This window comes from Lathyrus oleraceus, chromosome 4 (genome assembly GCF_024323335.1).
Source record: "Lathyrus oleraceus cultivar Zhongwan6 chromosome 4, CAAS_Psat_ZW6_1.0, whole genome shotgun sequence".
Taxonomy (NCBI): Eukaryota; Viridiplantae; Streptophyta; class Magnoliopsida; order Fabales; family Fabaceae; genus Lathyrus; species Lathyrus oleraceus.
The window spans coordinates 204,718,036-204,736,091 of NC_066582.1; positions in this window are offsets into that span (position 1 = coordinate 204,718,036).

Here is an 18,056-nt window from a genome sequence, read left to right on the forward strand (position 1 = left end):
ATGGGCTTAAGTGATTTTGGGCATATTATAAGATATGGGCCAAAATACACTTAAGTGGGCTTTTTAGCTTGAAGCCCACACAAGTGGTTCTATAAATAGAACCCTTGTGCAGAAGCATTCATGGCGGTTGCATTATTTTCGTTTTCTCTCTCTCTCTCTCTCTCTCTCTCTCTCTCTCTCTCACTCAAAGCCTTCATTCGTACCAGCTAGCACTGAGATTGAAGGAATCCGTTCGTGTGGACTGAGTAGAGACGTTGTCATCGTTCAACATTCGTGATCGCTTTGTGGATCTGCATCAAAGGTTTTGATCGTCACAAGAGATCTGCACCAAAGGTTTCAATCGTCACAAGAGGTAAATATTCTATCACTGATCATGACCATTCGTAAGGATCTATAAAGGAGAAAATTTTAATTTCCGCTGCGTTTTGGACCGCAATTCTCCTTCAGTGGTATCAGAGCCACTTATGAAACCATGACTCGGATAGCTGTTTATTTTCTGTATTAATATGATTAAAAGACAGAATGAATCAATTAATTAAACGGGTAATTAAATTTGGCATCATGAGTGTACGAGTTGGATGATTGATGTTGACTATGCTTCGGTACCGACATTAGTATGGTGAAGCAGCGATACATCGATCGTCCATATGTTACGCAATTAAGACCGATCAACTTATATATGATATAAGTAATCCTAATGCAAAGTACGGTATATGTGATATACTGTTTCTGTTTCGTTCATTCAAACACTAAGTGGTTGTTTTCCTTTGAGCGATCAATGGTCATTTGCTTCGGAATCCGACATTAGTATGGTGAAGCAATGACATGTTGATCAATCATACTGAATCAACAATCGAGGTGTGTTTGACGGTCTGAAATTGGCGCATTAGGGTTGGTGACGGCGCAAGGGTTGTGTCGTCAAGGAGTTGTGAATTTAGGGCTTTTTGGAAGAGGTCTGTAGACTGTTTCAAAGTTGTTATTTTGGCCGCGTGAAGAGCGTAACAAGGTGGATGCGTGACGGTCGTAACAAGCCTGTGACGGTCGTAACAAGCCTGTGATGGTCGTCACATGCTTTGTGACGGTCGTCACACTCACAGATCCAAAATTGCCTGTGATGGTCGTCACACTCACAGAGTCAAAATTTTGGGGTTTCTGTTTTGTGACTACGCAAGGGTTGTGTTGATGCAAAACAATGTCCATTTCAAATGAATTGTTCATTAAAATTTTGGACAGGGGCGCTTCCCCTCCAACCCTGCAAGGGGCGCTGCCCCCTTGACCCCCGTCCGCTGATCGGTCAGCGGAACCACCGTCCGCTGACCGGGCAGCGGAACCCCCGGCTAACTCTGCGTAGTGTGATCGGTCGCGAAATTTAATTTGGTTTTAATTAATTAAAGGAATTAAAATTTAATAATAATAATAATAATGTGTTTGTTATTATTGCCTTGTGGTGATCAGTTATGGCCTTAGTCTTCCTTCATTTTGTTTTGGGTTTTTAAATACGACCTGCGTGTCGTGCCTCTCCTTTTGATCTCTTAATGTAACTTCTTTTCTCATCTCAAACCCTCGTATGTAAAACGAGTTTCTTCTGTAATGTAATAAAGAGAAAGAAAAGAAGACAATGTTATGAAGTTAGAGAAGAATTCAATATCAAAGGAGGACAACCTTGAAGATCTTGCTTGGAGAAGCTTAGAGAAGAATTCAATATCAAAGGAGGACAACCTTGAAGATCTTGCTTGGAGAAGCTTAGATCGTTATTAGGTTAGCTTAGGTTCTCTCATTGGCTTGGGAGAACAATTGCGCTAGGGGCCATAACTGTTTCATTGTGTATGTATGTTGATGCATGTGTATGTATGTTGATGCATGTGAGAGACGATTTATATGATAAATAAGCCGGTGAGATCAGAACAATTGCAATTCCCTCAAACTAAAATATTAAGTTTATGCTTTCCAAGTCTTAGCACTCATCAAGACTAGTATCGGATAATGTAGGTTTCGCCTACGCGAGGTGCATGATCTATATATTAGTAAGGTGCGATGGGATAATTGTAATATCCAACTGCTAAGACAATGGGTAAAACTTAACTAAACAAATTATAATAATATTATATATGTTTGCTTTCCAAGTTTTAGCACTCATCAAGACTGGTATCAAATAATGTAGGTTTCGCCTACGCGAGGTGCATGTTTTGTATTAGTTGAGGTGCGATGGGATAATTGTAATATCCAACTGCTGAAACGATGAGTCAAACTTAATTATAATTTTATTATATATGTTTATAAGCAAGAGTTGGGAATAATCCATATGATGGATTGGAATAAGGAGTTATTCACCCAACTGAAATTTTCGAGAGTTGTATGAGATACAACTGGAAGGAGTTCCTACCTAAATAACCTAGTTTTGTGTAATCCGCCTACGCGGACTTAGAACGAAGTGAAGTATGGATCTCGACCCACTAGAAAATCTTCCAACGGGATTTTCCGAATCAAATGATGAGGGTCATTTGTTTTGAGTAAAATAGTGGGAGCATATTTGATTAAAGGCCTAATTAAATATGTCAATGATACTTATATTTTCTTAATCCTTATGTAGATTACCATGACAACAAACACCTCTAACAACATCTTGCGATCAATCCTTGACAAGGAAAAATTGTCTGGGACAAATTTCCTGGATTGACACCGAAACCTGAGGATTGTCCTCAAACATGATAAAAAGCTGTATGTCTTGGAGACACCTGTTCCTGAAGTGGAACCTCCTAGTTCTGCACCTAAGGCAGAAAGAGATGCTTATAAGAAGCATGTCGATGATGCCAATGAAACTGCTTGTCTCATGCTGGCTACCATGAACTCAGAATTGCATAAGCAACATGAGAACATGTCAGCGTTCGATATGATCGAACACCTGAAGATGCTCTATCAAGAGCAAGCAAGGCATGAGAGGTTTGAAGTTTCAAAAGCCCTTTTTCAAAGCAAGTTAGCTGAGGGAGCCCCTGTAGGTCCCCATGTACTCAAGATGATTGGGTATGTGGAAAACCTTGAGAGATTGGGTTTTCCCCTCGAAAAGGAACTTGCGACTGATTTGATCTTGCAATCGTTGCCGAGATAGTTTCAGTCAATTCGTCCTAAATTTCAATATGATTGATATGGACAAATCTCTTCCTGAACTGCTCGCCATGTTAAGAACTGCCGAGCAGAATCTAAAGTCAAAAGGGAAGTCCATTCTGATGATCAGAAATGGAAAGAGACAGAACAAAAGGCCCACTAAGCAGGGTGATAAAGGGAAAGGCAAGGAAGCTGCCAAACCCAAACCCACCGTTGCTGCTTTAAAGCCTAGTGGAGGCATAGCAAAAGAAGGCACCTGCTTCTATTGCGGTAAGACCGGACACTGGAAGAGGAACTGCCCAAAGTACCTGGAAGATAAGAAGAATGGAGTAGAGACTTCAACTTCAGGTATTTTTGTTATTAACTTATCTACTTCTGCATTATGGGTATTAGATACTGGATGCGGTTCTCACATTTGTACAAATGTGCAGGGGCTGAAAGGGAGTAGAGATTTGGCAAAAGGTGAAGTTGACCTACGAGTTGGCAATGGAGCAAAGGTTGCTACTTTAGCCGTAGGATCTTATGTATTGACTTTACCTAGTGGTTTAATAATTCAGTTAGAGAACTGTTATTATGTACCTGCAATTAGCAGGAATATTATTTCCATTTCTTGTTTGGACAAGTTTGGTTTTTTCATTTGTAATAAAGAACAATTGTTGCTCAATTTATTTGAATGATATATTCTATGCTTCTGCACAAATGAACAATGGACTATATGTCCTTGATCTCATAATGCCAACTTATAACATTAATACTAAAAGGATGAAACCTAATGAGTTAAATCCATGATGAGTCACGCCGATCTTCCAAACTCCATTTACGGACATGCATTATTGACAACAGCTTACACACTTAACCGTGTTCCACCCAAAAGGTTGATAAGACACCATATGAGATATGGAGTGGTAAAAAACGACATATGTCTTACATAAAGATTTGGGGTTGCGAAGTTTATATGAAACGACAAGTTTTAACTAAGCTTGAGCCCAAATCTGAAAAATGCTTATTTGTGGGGTATCTTAAAGAAACAAGAGGGTATTACTTCTACAATCCTTCTGAGGGCAAAGTGTTTGTCGCTCGAACTGGAGTTTTCCTAGAATAGGATTTTAATTCCAAAGGAACCAGTGGGAGGAAAGTAGAGCTTGAAGAAATTCAAGAATCACAAAGCATCAATAAACCTATGGAGGAATTAGAGCAGGAAACACAAGTAGTTGTGTAAGACCAACCTGCTCAAGTAGAACAAGACCAGCGTAGGTCAGGCAGGATACGTCACCTACATGAGAGATATGGATATCTCATAACTGATCAAGGTGATGTATCACTCATGGATCAAGAACAAATATGAGCCTTGTGTCTACAAGAAGGTTAGTGAGAGCATGATCATTTTCCTGGTATTATATGTAGATGACATATTACTCATTGGAAACGATATCCCTACCCTACAACAAGTAAAGTCTTGGTTGGGGAAATGCTTTTCTATGAAGGACCTAGGTGAAGCAACCTATATATTAGGAATCAGAATCTATAGAGATAGATCACAAAACTGCTTGACCTAAGTCAAAGTACATACATAGACAAAGTGTTGAGACACTTTAATATGCATGATTCCAATGGTTATGTGTTTTGCTTAAATGGTGGCACTGTGAGCTTGAAAGGTTCAACGCAAGATGCAGTTGTTGATTCTACAACTGAGGCCGAGTATATTGCTGCCTTAAGTGCAGCAAAGGAAGCTATTTGGATCAGGAAGTTCATTAGTGAACTTGGCATAGTCCCTAGCGTTGTGGATCCCATTGGTCTCTATTATGATAACAATGGTGTTATCGCACAAGCTAAGGAGCCTAGATCTCACCAACGATCCAAACACATACTTCGGCGTTATCATCTCATTCAAGAGATAATAGATAGAGGAGATGTGAAAATATGTAAAGTACCTACACTTGACAATATAGCTGACCCACTGACAAAACCTCTTGCGCAACAGAAGCATGATGGCCATACTAGATCAATGGGCATACGGGATATGCCTTATTGGCTCTAGTGCTAGTGGGAGATTGTTGGTGTAAGCCCTAGAGGCCAATACTTTTTGGTACTTGTATCGAATTATTTATTAATAATAAAAGGCATTTTCTTTATTATGGTTGATTAATAAAGTCCCTAGAATAGATAGTCCGTTTAATGTATTAAGTGTGACTTAATCATGAGAACACATTAAACATAAGGGCACTGTTCTTAAAGTATCCGTAGTCGAGCTTTAATGTGAAGTGGGATAACATTAAAGCATTAAGACTATTATGTTTGTAGACTGATGATCACATCTCATGGATCATGGATAAAGAGTTATCAAGTCTTAAACATAGGTATGAATATTAGGAGTAATATTTATACCGGATTGACCCGCTATGAGAATACTATATAGAAAGTTATGCAAAGTGTCATAAGTTATTCTCATGGTGATAATAGTGTATACCACTATTCGACCTGAAACCACTATGGATCCTAGATGTAGAGTCGAGTGCTTTATTGCTGATCCAACGTTGTCCGTAACTGGATAACCATAAAGACAATTGATGGGTACTCCACGAAGCATGCTGAGGGACATGAGTGACCTAGATGGAATTTGCCCATCCTGCATAACAGGATAAATGTCTATGGGCCCAATATTGAACTGGACAAGGATGACACAGTCTATGCCTTGTGTTCAATATAGACATAAGGGCAAAAGGGTAATTATACACATAAGTATTATCACAGAAGGAATTGTCAGATCACATGACATTTTCGTGTCTTGGGTAGCAGTGATGTGTTGCTAGATACCACTCACTGTTTATTATGTTAAATACATGATTTAATATAATTGCCAACGTCACGAAAACCTACAGGGTCACACACAAAGGACGGATTGATGAGAGATAGAGTAACTAAGGAATACCGTAAGGTACGGTGCCCTTAAGTGAATTATAGAACATTGTAAGGTACGGTGTACTTGAGTAGAATACGAAATATGGTAAGGTACCATGGGCTTAAGTGATTTTGGGCATATTATAAGATATGGGCCAAAATACACTTAAGTGGGCTTTTTAGCTTGAAGCCCACACAAGTGGTTCTATAAATAGAACCCTTGTGCAGAAGCATTCATGGCGGTTGCATTATTTTCGTTTTCTCTCTCTCTCTCACTCAAAGCCTTCATTCGTACCAGCTAGCACTGAGATTGAAGGAATCTGTTCGTGTGGACTGAGTAGAGACGTTGTCATCATTCAACGTTCGTGATCGCTTTGTGGATCTGCATCAAAGGTTTTGATCGTCACAAGAGATCTGCACCAAAGGTTTCAATCGTCACAAGAGGTAAATATTCTATCACTGATCATGACCATTCGTAAGGATCTCTAAAGGAGAAAATTTTAATTTCCGTTGCGTTTTGGACCGCAATTCTCCTTCAGTCAGTCCTTACTGCTCAAAGCCAAGCTTCGCCAACGCCTGCAACTCCTCCCGCGAGGACTGTCATCTCTGAAGTGGTTACCTCTACCATGCATGCTGCCACCGCCCACTTCACGCCAAACCTGCCTACCAGATTCCCATGGGGAATGCCGCCCAACTTTATGCTAGAAGGCTTTGTGCCTACCTTTGCTTCCATGCTGGCATCTAGCCCGGTCATGTCTGTGTCACCTCCAATTGTGCACACTTTGCCTCGAGTAGAGGACACCATCTATCATTCCGAGCCGTCTGAGGGCCCGGACGTTTATGAGAAGATGGACGAAATGAAAGATCAATTTCTTGAGCTACGCAAGGAATTGAAGACATTGAGAGGTAAAGATCTGTTTGGGAAGAGTGCTGTTGAGTTATGTTTGGTGCCCAATGTCAAAACCCCAATGAAGTTCAAAGTGCCTGACTTTGAAAAATATAAGGGAAACTCTTGTCTGCTCAGTGATCTTGTGATGTATGCCTGGAAGATGTCAACTCAAACAGATAATGACCAATTGCTTATTCACTACTTCCAGGATAACCTGACTGGTGCTGCACTCCGTTGGTACATGGGGTTGGATAGTGAAAGCATCTGCACTTTCAATGACCTATGAGAGGCTTTTGTGAAGCAGTATAAATACAATGTGGACATGGAGCCGGATAGAGACCAGTTGAGGTATATGTCTCAGAAGGACAAAGAGACATTCAAAGAGTATGCGCAGAGATGGAGGGAGTTGGCTGCGAAGATCACTCCTCCTTTGGAGGAGAAAGAGATGACAAAGATCTTTCTAAAAACCCTGAGTTCATTTTATTATGAACGTATGATCACCAGTGCCCCTAATGATTTTACCGAAATGGTAAACATGGGGATGAGACTTGAGGAAGGGGCCCGTGAAGGACGTTTGTCAAGAAATGAGGCATCAACTAGTAAGAAGTATGGCAACAGTTTCAGCAAGAGGAAAGACAGTGAAACCAACGCAATTTCAAGTGGAAGGCAGAGGAGACCTCAAGAAAGAATAAATCCACCACCTCGTCAACATCATCATCATCAAGTATCTTTTGTAATTCCGGTATTTTCTAATCAGCAAGCAACACCAATTCAACAACAACCACAACATCAACGCCAACAACAACAACCGCAACAAAGAACAAACACCTACAACAACAACAATATCAACAACCAACATCAACATGATTTTGAAATGAAGAAGGTCTCTTTCGACTTGATTCCTATGTCGTACGCAGAACTGTATCCATCCCTGGTTCTCAAGAACCTGATTCAACCGAGAAACCCGTCGTAGATCCCAGAACCACTTCCTTGGTGGTATAAACCTAAGCTTCATTGTGCTTTTCATCAGGGTGCACCTGGGCATGATATCGAAAACTGCTATCCTTTGAAATATGAGGTTCAAAAGCTCATGAAGAGTGGTATGGTGTCCTTTGAGGACCGCGCGCCTAGTGTGAAAGCTAACCCTTTGCCTGCTCATGGGAACTCTTCAGTAAATATGGTGGATGGTTGTCCTGGTGAATTCAAGGTTTTTGATGTTCGGTTTATTCGAAGATCTTTGGTGTAGATGCACAAAGATATTTGTATGGTGAGTGACTGTGAACATGACCATGATGGTTGTGTGGTGTGTAGTGTGAACCCAAGAGGGTGTGATGTAGTGAAAAGGGACATCCATCGTTTGATGGATAAAGGCATGACCCAGATTGTTCAATCCCGTCATGTAGATGACGATGTTAATGTCATAGTGCCCATTTTCAAGCAACAAGAGTGGTTGATAATTCAGTATGAGAGCAACAGCAACAAGCATGTTATTCAAAGATCAGTATCGCCGTTGGTAATACGGTTGGCAGGCCCAATCCCGTATTCATCTGATAAGGCTATACCGTACCAGTATAATGCTACAATGTTGAAGAATGGTCAAGAGGTCCCGTTACCTACGACTAGTTCAGTGGTGAGCATTGCTGATGTTACGAAGGTGACCCGCAGTGATCGAGTGTTTGGGCCGGTGGTCCCAGAGGAAACAGTTGTTGGTAAGAAGGTGGAGATATCTAATGTAGATCCAGTTGGCTGTTCAAAAGATAAGTCTGGTGAATCCAGCAACTTGAAAGCCAATGATGATGATGAGGTACTCCGACTGATCAAAAGGAGTGAATTCAATGTGGTTGAGCAGTTGCTCCAGACTCCCTCGAAGATTTCAGTGTTGTCTCTGCTTTTGACTTCTGAAGCGCACAGAGAAGCACTACAGAGAGTTCTTGAACAAGCGTATGTAGAGCAAGATGTTACTATGGATCAGTTTGATCACATTGTGGCTAACATCACTTCATGCAATAATTTGAGCTTCTGTCATGAAGAACTCCCTGAGGAGGGCAAAAATCATAATTTGGCTTTGCATATTTCGATGAATTGTAAGGAAGATGCTTTGTCAAATGTGCTAGTTGACACTGGTTCATCACTCAATGTGCTTCCGAAGTCAACATTGTCAAAGTTATCTTAGCAATGAGCTCCCATGAGATATAGTGGGGTAATTGTCAAAGCCTTTGATGGCTCGTGCAAGACAGTTATTGGTGAAGTGGACCTTCCAGTCAAGATAGGTCCGAGTGATTTTCATATTACTTTCCAAGTAATGGATATCCACCCGGCCTACAGTTGCTTATTAGGAAGACCATGGATTCATGAGGCAGGGGCTGTTACCTCCACTCTGCACCAGAAGCTCAAATTTGTCAAGAATGGCAAGCTAGTGATTGTGGGAGGAGAGAAAGCGTTATTGGTTAGCCATCTGTCATCTTTCACGTATGTTGAAGTTGAGGATGAGGTTGGGACTCTGTTCCAAGCCTTATCTATTACTGTTGAGAAGAGAGTTGGGGCACCTATGTCCTCTCTGAAAGATGCTCAGAAGATTGTTGAGGAAGGTCCTGTTGATCAGTGGGAGCGCATGGTAGAGGTCTCCGACAACAAAGGAAGAACTGGTTTGGGGTTCCAGAGGGGATCGTCAGCTATTCGATCTGAAGATATGCAACTTAGCTTCCGTAGCGGAGGGTTCATTCATGGCAATGAACAACACTTAGCTGTTGTGCTAGAGGATAGTGAAGAGGAAGACTGCACCAACTTTATAACGCATGGAGGGACATGCAACAATTGGACTGCCGTTGATATTCCTATTATTTTGCATCAATCTAAGTAATTGCTTTTATTTTTTAAAATCCTTCTCCTATGCCTAAGGGAGAAGTGAACATTGTTGAGCATTTTAATTTGATCATCAATAAAATTAATTCTATTCATCCATATCTTTGATGTTTATTTTTACTTTTTTGCCTTATTCTGAAAATGATAATCACCAAAAAACATAAATAAACAATATAACTGTCCATCTGCATAATATTTGGTCACAAATTCACCTCTCTAAAATCAAAATATCAAATCATTATGCAGGTTGGTTCCTAACCCCATTGAATACAATGATCCTTCTTCAAATTTTGAATTCCTTGTGTTTGAGGCCAAGGAAGAAAGTGATGTAGAAGTGAGTGAGGAATTGTCCCGTCTTCTCGAGCAAGATGAAAAGATTATTCAGCCGTTTGAAGAACAGATTGAGCTAGTCAACTTGGGTTCCGAAGATGATGTGAAGGAAGTCAAAATTGGGTCTCGACTGTGTCCAGATGCTAAGAAGGGGTTGATTGATCTTCTTCGAGAGTATTCAGATGTGTTTGCTTGGTCCTATCAAGACATGCCTGGGTTGGATTCTGAGATTGTGGAGCATAGATTGCTGTTGAAGCTAGAATGCACACCAGTCAAGCAGAAATTGAGAAGAACGCATCCTGATATGGCTGTGAAGATCAAAGAGGAAGTGCAGAAGCAGATTGATGTCGATTTTCTTGTAACTGCTGAGTATCCACAATGGGTGGCCAATATTGTGCGTGTGCCGAAGAAAGATGGAAAAGTACGCATGTGCGTTGATTATAGAGATTTGAATAAAGTCAATCCGAAAGATGATTTCCCTCTGTCACACATTGATATGCTGGTAGATAATACTGCTAGATTCAAAGTCTTTTCGTTTATGGATGGATTTTCCGAATATCATCAGATCAAGATGGCACCTGAAGATATGGAGAAGCCCACAATCATTACACCCTGGGGAACATTCTATTATCGAGTGATGCCTTTCAGTCTAAAGAATGCTGGTGCAACTTACCAGAGAGCAATGACTACTCTTTTTCATGATATGATGCATAAAGAGATTGAAGTTTATGTCGATGACATGATTCCTAATTCAATTGATGAAGAGGAACATGTTGAGCATTTGTTGAAGCTATTCCAGCGTTTGAGGAAGTATAAACTCTGCTTGAATCCCAATAAGTGTACTTTTGGTGTTCGCTCTGGTAAGTTGTTGAGCTTTATTGTCAGTGAGAAGGGTATTGAAGTTGATCCTGCCAAGGTCAAAGCAATACAAGAGATGTCTGCACCCAAAACTGAGAAGCAAGTCAGAGGTTTTCTCGATCGCTTGAATTATATTTCCAGATTCATTTCCCACATGACTGCCACATGTGCGCCTATATTCAAGTTTCTTCGGAAAGATCAGTCTTGTGATTGGACTGAAGACTGCCAGAAAGCATTTGATAGTATCAAGGAGTATCTACTTGAACCTCCGATTTTGTCTCCACCTGTTGAAGGAAGACTATTAATCATGTATTCAACTGTGCTAGAAGATAGTATGAGTTGTGTTCTTGGTCAGCAAGATGAAACTGGGAAGAAAGAATTTGCAATTTACTACCTCAGTAAAAAGTTCACCGACTGTGAGACTCAGTATTCTATGCTTGAGAAGACTTGTTGCGCATTGGCTTGGGCTGCTAAGCGTCTGCGTCAGCATATGTTGAATCATATCACTTGATTGATATCCAAAATGGATCCAATCAAGTATATATTTGAGAAGCCTGCTTTAACTGGGAGAATTGCTTGTTGGCAGATGTTGTTATCAGAGTATGATATTGAATACTGATCTCAGAAAGCAATCAAAGGTAGTATCTTGGCTGACCATTTGGCTCACCAACCAATTGAAGATTATCAGTCAGTGGAGTATGATTTTCCTGATTAAGAGATTTTGTACTTGAAAATGAAAGATTGTGATGAGCCATTGCTTGAAGAAGGGCCAGAACCTGGTTCCCGTTGGGGCATGGTATTTGATGGAGCTGTTAATCAATATGGAAATGGAATTGGGGCGGTGATTATTACTCCTCAAGGCACGCATCTACCATTTACAGCTAAATTGACTTTCAAATGTACAAACAACATGGAAGAATATGAAGCTTGCATTATGGGGCTTGAAGAGGCCATGAATCTCAGAATCAAGTATTTGGATGTCTTCGGTGATTCGGCTTTGGTTGTGAATCAGATCAAAGGAGAATGGGAGACGAATCAACCCGGTTTAATACCATATAGAGATTATGCGAGGAGGATTTCAACTTTCTTTACAAAGGTTGAGTTTCATCATATCCCTCGAGATGAGAATCGAATGGCAGATGCTCTTGCAATGTTGGCGTCAATGATTGTAGTGAAGTATTGGAATGAAGTTCCCAATTTATCTGTGATGCGTCTTGATAGGCCAACTCATGTGTTTACTGTTGAAGAGATCAAAGACGAGAAGCCGTGGTATTACGACATCATGTGTTTCCTCCAAAGTCAGATTTACCCGCCTGGGGCATCTTTGAAAGATAAGAAGACTTTGAGAAGATTAGCCGATAATTTCTACTTGATGGTGATATACTGTACAAGAGAAACTTCGACATGGTTTTGCTCAGATGCGTGGATAGACACAAAGCAGACTTGTTGATGACCGAAGTGCATGAAGGTTCCTTTGGTACTCATTCCAATAGACATGCAATGGCGAAGAAGATGTTGCGAGCAGGTTACTATTGGGTGACAATGGAATCTGACTGTTGCAAATTTGTGAAGAAATGCCACAAGTGTCAAATTTATGCTGATAAGATTCATGTTCCTCCGACACTTTTGAATGTTATATCTTCCCCATGGCCCTTCTCCATGTGGGGAATTGATATGATTGGGATGATTGAACCCAAAGCTTCGAATGGACATCGTTTCATTTTAGTGGCAATTGACTACTTCACGAAATGGGTTGAAGCGGCATCGTATGCAAATGTAACCAAGCAAGTTGTTGTAAGGTTTATCAAGAATCAAATTATATGCCGTTATGGTGTGCCGAGTAAGAGCATTACTGATAATGGATCGAACTTGAATAACAATATGGTGGAAGCTCTTTGTAAAGACTTCAATATTGCACATCATAATTCTTCTCCCTACAAACCTAAGATGAATGGGGTTGTCGAAGCTGCGAATAAGAACATCAAGAAAATTATCCAGAAGATGGTTGTCACATATAAGGATTGGCATGAGATGCTCCCATTTGCTTTGCATGGGTATTGTACATTCGTCTGCACTTCAATAGGGGCAACCCATTTCTCTCTTGTATATGGTATGGAAGCAGTGCTCCCCGTAGAGGTTGAGATTCTTTCGTTGCGTGTGCTCATGGAAGCTAAGTTGACTGAAGCTGAATGGTGTCAGACCAGGTTCGACCAGTCGAATTTGATTGAAGATAAGAGATTGACTGCCATGTGTCATGGTCAGTTATATCAGCAGAGAATGAAGAAAGATTTTGATAAGAAGGTCAAACCTCGTGTATTCAGAGAAGGAGACCTTGTGCTCAAGAAGATTTTGACGTTCAAGCCAGATTCCAGAGGAAAATGGACTCCTAATTATGAAGGCCCATATGTTGTTAAGAGAGATTTTTCAGGCGGTGCCCTGATTCTTAAAACTATGGATGGTGAAGAGTTCATTCGTCCTGTGAACGCATATGCAGTCAAGAAATACTTCGCCTAAAAATAAAAGAACATCTCGCTAAGTTGAAAACCCGAAAGGGCGGCTTAGGAAAAAATGAGCGCATCGGTGGATTGAAAACCCGAAAGGGCGGTCCAGGCAAAAATTAGAGACATAAAACAGAAAGAATTTCCCGATAAGTTGAGTACCCACCTTGGGGCAACTTATGCAAAAATTAGGGATTATGGCAAGTAACTGCATTCTGTTGATCTTCAGTGATTTTTGAAGACTTGTTTGAGCACAAGGGTTGACGTCAGTTCATCATCCCAATAACGGTCAAGAGCACGGTGGATATCAAGAGTTGGTAGACGGATTAAGGATCATTTGTATTAAATGTACCCCTTTTCCATAAAAATTACCATTTTCAACTTTGTAAAATCTATGGAGTCTTGTCATTTACAGACTACCATTCTATTAAATAAAGTTGAGCCTTTATCCAAATTGTTTCTGCTCTTGTTTACTTCACCCAATAGTTTTAAATTTTATTATGATCATTTTGAAATTAAATTTTTAAATCAAAAGCAAGTTTTCTGTAAAAATATAAAAGCAAGAACTTTTCCAAAGCAAGTAACAGTAATATCAACAACATTTCAATGGATATCAGGTCCTTAAATGCGAAGCATCTGTGGTTCCCCAAGCAGTAACTCTTCGTGTATCCCTAGACGTCAGTGTTGATTCATTTCCTCATTTGGAATGCCATTATCCTCAGCTAATAGATTCAGTTCCCCGGTGGAGTGTTTGATCCCCAGTGGAACTTCTTTATCCCCAACTGAGTTGGTTGATTCAGATACCCTATGGCGTGTTATTTTCCCCAGTGAAGTCGCCAGAATGTTTGTACATCCCCAGCGGAGTTTGTACATCCCTAGTGGAGTTTCTTTCTCCATCCCCAACAGAGTTTCGGCCTTCCCCAACAGAGTTTGTATATCTCCAGCAAGGTTCGTATCTCCTCAGCAGGATTGATCTTCAGAGATTGGTTGATCTTCCCTAGTGGGTTGCATTTACTCCCAGTCAGAGTTTCCTCCTGGTTTTTGAGCAGTTTTTATTGATTATTTTCTCTGTAGGGTTGTCTCCCATTTTTATGGTGTGTTCTATCCTCAGCAGATCTCCTCTTTCCCTAGCTAGGGTTAAGCTTTTTGGGATGTTGATCTCTCTATTCTCCGACAGTTGTCTCCATATTTTGTGGATTGACCGAGGATTGTACCGTTCGTTCAATTTTTCTTTGCGACACCTCTGTATCCTTCGTGATCGTTTTGTCAGCATAATCATCATATATACATATACATATACATTCATAATTTCATGATTTGCATATCCTGCATCTTCATATTTGATTTGTTTGAGATTCTCATTCTCTATTATGGCGGTACTTTATCCCCATACCAAATCTGGTGTCTGTCCTCCTTCAATTATAGAGTGTCAGCCCCTCAAGCAGAAAGACATTAACCTTTCTCTGTTTCCCCACTGAGTTTGTTTCCTCCTGGATGATTGTTATTTCAGTTTCCTCTCCAGTAGATTTTCTGGGTGAAATTACTTCCCTTGAGTTATGGCCTCATTAGGTTGAGTCTTGATTGACCGTTTCTTTCTAGCTCTTACCTAGATAGATGTTTGGGTCTCCTCAATAGAGTCCCCTAGAAGTATATCCTTGATATGTTCATCCTAACCAGTGACGTATATCTTTCTTTTCCTCCCGCGGAGTCTATCCTTGATATGTTCACTTTAACCAGTGGCGAATATTCTCTTCTTTGGTTTTCTACCCAGTAAAAAGGTAGTTGTAATCCCTATTTCGTTCCTTAGAGAGTTAATCCTTGATATGTTCATCTTAACCGATGACGGGTTTTCTTCTCCTTATGGTTTTCTATCCAGTAATCGGTAGTTGTAAATCCTACTCTTTTCCCCTGAGTGGAGTCTATCCTTGATATGTTCACTTTAACCGGTGACGGATTTTCTCTTCTTTGGTATTCTATCCAGTAACTGATAGATGTAATTCCTACTTTGTCCCCTCGCAGAGTTGATCCTTGATATGTTCATCCTAACCGATGACGGATTCTCTCTCTGACGGTTTTCTATCCAGATTTCGATAGATGTAATTCCTCCCTTTTTGTTCAGTTGGTATATCCTTGACATATTCATCCTAACCGATGACGGGTATCCTCCTTGACACTTCCCAGGAAAGTCTATCCTTGATATGTTCACTTTAACCGGTGACGGATTTTCTTCCCTGTCGAGTTTATCCTTGATATGTTCATCCTAACCGATGACGAATACTCTCACCTCTTGGTCTTCTGCCCAGTAACTGGTAGTTGTAAATCCTATTTTCTGCAGTTTATCCCCAGCAAGGTTATTCTTACCCACTAACTGGTAATGAATACTCCCTCCTGGCGGTTCCCAGCGAGTCATCCTTGATATGTTCATCCTCACCGATGACGGATGTTCTCTCTGTTAGATCTCTATTAACTCCTTACCCAGTAACCGGTAGTAGATAATAAATTTCTGCTCCTCCTGTGTTGAAGTTTATTTCTTCCCCAGTTGAGTTGAGTGTGCATTTCCTTAGTGAAATCGCTTTCCCTGCACAAGTCGGGTACTTCAATTTTATCTTGACTTATTCGTATCCCCTGCAGATGTTGTTATTTCCCCGGATGAGTCTTTCCATTGAGTGTGGAATCCCTCTAGTCCCCCAGTATTTTTGAGTCATAGCCTGGCCTACGCGTAACTCCTTTTATCCCCCCAGAGTCTCTGTCTCCCTAGTGAGTTTTCCTTATGGAATGCATTATGCTCCTGCGGACTTTCGGTCTCTCTGATTTCTTTTTCCTTTGTGGCAATATCTCCCCACAGAGCTTTAACTTTTGCGTTCATATCATATGCATCATGAGGTCTCTTAGGGACCAAAATTTGTTTCTCTATGTTTTTATTTAAGACCATTCTACTGAGTCGAGCCGAAAATTTTAACCTTCACCTCCTCAGTTAGAATATCCTTAAATAGGGGCAGCTGTAAGACCCCAATTTTGACCCTAAGATCCCTCATGCAATTCCATCATAAGCATTAGCATTGGGATCATATCTTGGCATCCTCCTTACCCCTCCTTCATTGAGTTTGTTTTGGGAGAGATCATGTAGATGTTTGATTGGCTGCATTTTATGTTAAAACACTAACTGGAGTCCAATGTCTTGACTGATGTCATGACATGATTTGTAGATGTTTGATTGGCTGCATGTTGTGCTAAAACACTAACTGTACTCTGATGTCTTGACTGATGTCATGACATACTTGAGTAGTATGCTGCAGGTTTAGCTAATACAGGATTTACTGAATGTCAACCTAGATGTTATGACATTCATCCCTGACAGCAGATACTGAGGTATAGAATAGATGGTTGGCAGTTATAACTCAGTATGTAGTTCAGTCTGTTTATCAAGGGAATAACAGACCTGGCATAAGGCCTACTGTCTGAATGTCAAACTAGATGTTGTGACATTCATCAGTGACAACATATACTGAATAATAGGCAGGTTGGTTTTTCTGCTTCAGTTCAGTATTTAATTCAGTCTGTTCTTCAGGAGGATAACAGACCTGGCATAAGGCCCATTATGAAAATGTCAAACTGGATGTCTTGACATTTATTATTGTAAGCTGATACTGAAGTATAGACTGGTTGGTCTTTTACAGTACAACATTTAGCACAGTCTGTTTTCAGGAAAATAACAGACTTAGCATATGGTCTATGTTCTGGACGTCAAACTGAATGTTGTGACATTCATTCCTGAAAGCATATGCTAAATTGTAGGATGATTAGTTTTTCTGTTTCAGGATTTTTCTCAGGCTATTCTTCAGGAATCCAACAGCTGATCTAAAATCCAGGAAACTAACAACTGAGCTACAATTAATGAACCTAACAAATAGCCTATTTGTTAGCACCCTAATATGTGGAAATTAGGTTAACTTGCTTAACCTTAATTTTAGGAGCGCCTGTGTATAAAACTGAATTAGTTAATTCTGTTATTCTATGATTAGTTAGAATCCTTTGTGGCGTTATTTGTGGAGGTCTTGAAAACTCAATCAGAATAAACCGTTTCTAAATATGGAGATATTTTAGGAACTAAATATGGAGATATTTTAGGAACTAAATATGGAGATATTTTAGTAACTAAAAGATTGAAGACCTTGATTGTAGCAGAAGTTTTCTGCTGATTTTGTAACAGCAAAGGAGAAGTTTGTTGCGATTTCTGAAGGCCCAAATCCAGTTGGGTGCTTAGGTTATAAATAGCATAGTGTAACCTAGTTTTGTAAGCCTCTTGTCATACCCCGATTTTGGTCCTGAATTTTTTATGTTTTTATATGAGGATTGGTCTTGGTCCAAAGTCATGGTGTTGTTCATGTGATTGTTAATGCACATATGGTCTTGGTCATCCAAACAACCAACCTTCTTGTGTCACAAGCCAATTGCCAATCATGCCACTTGATTCATGAATATCCCTTTCAAATCCTAACCTTATGGTCTCATTTCATGGCCTTGTTCATGTACATTATCATTCAATTTATTTTTCAAAAGTCAAACATTCAAGTCATAAGACAAAACAATTTGGAAACCAACTTCAAACCATTTGCTAA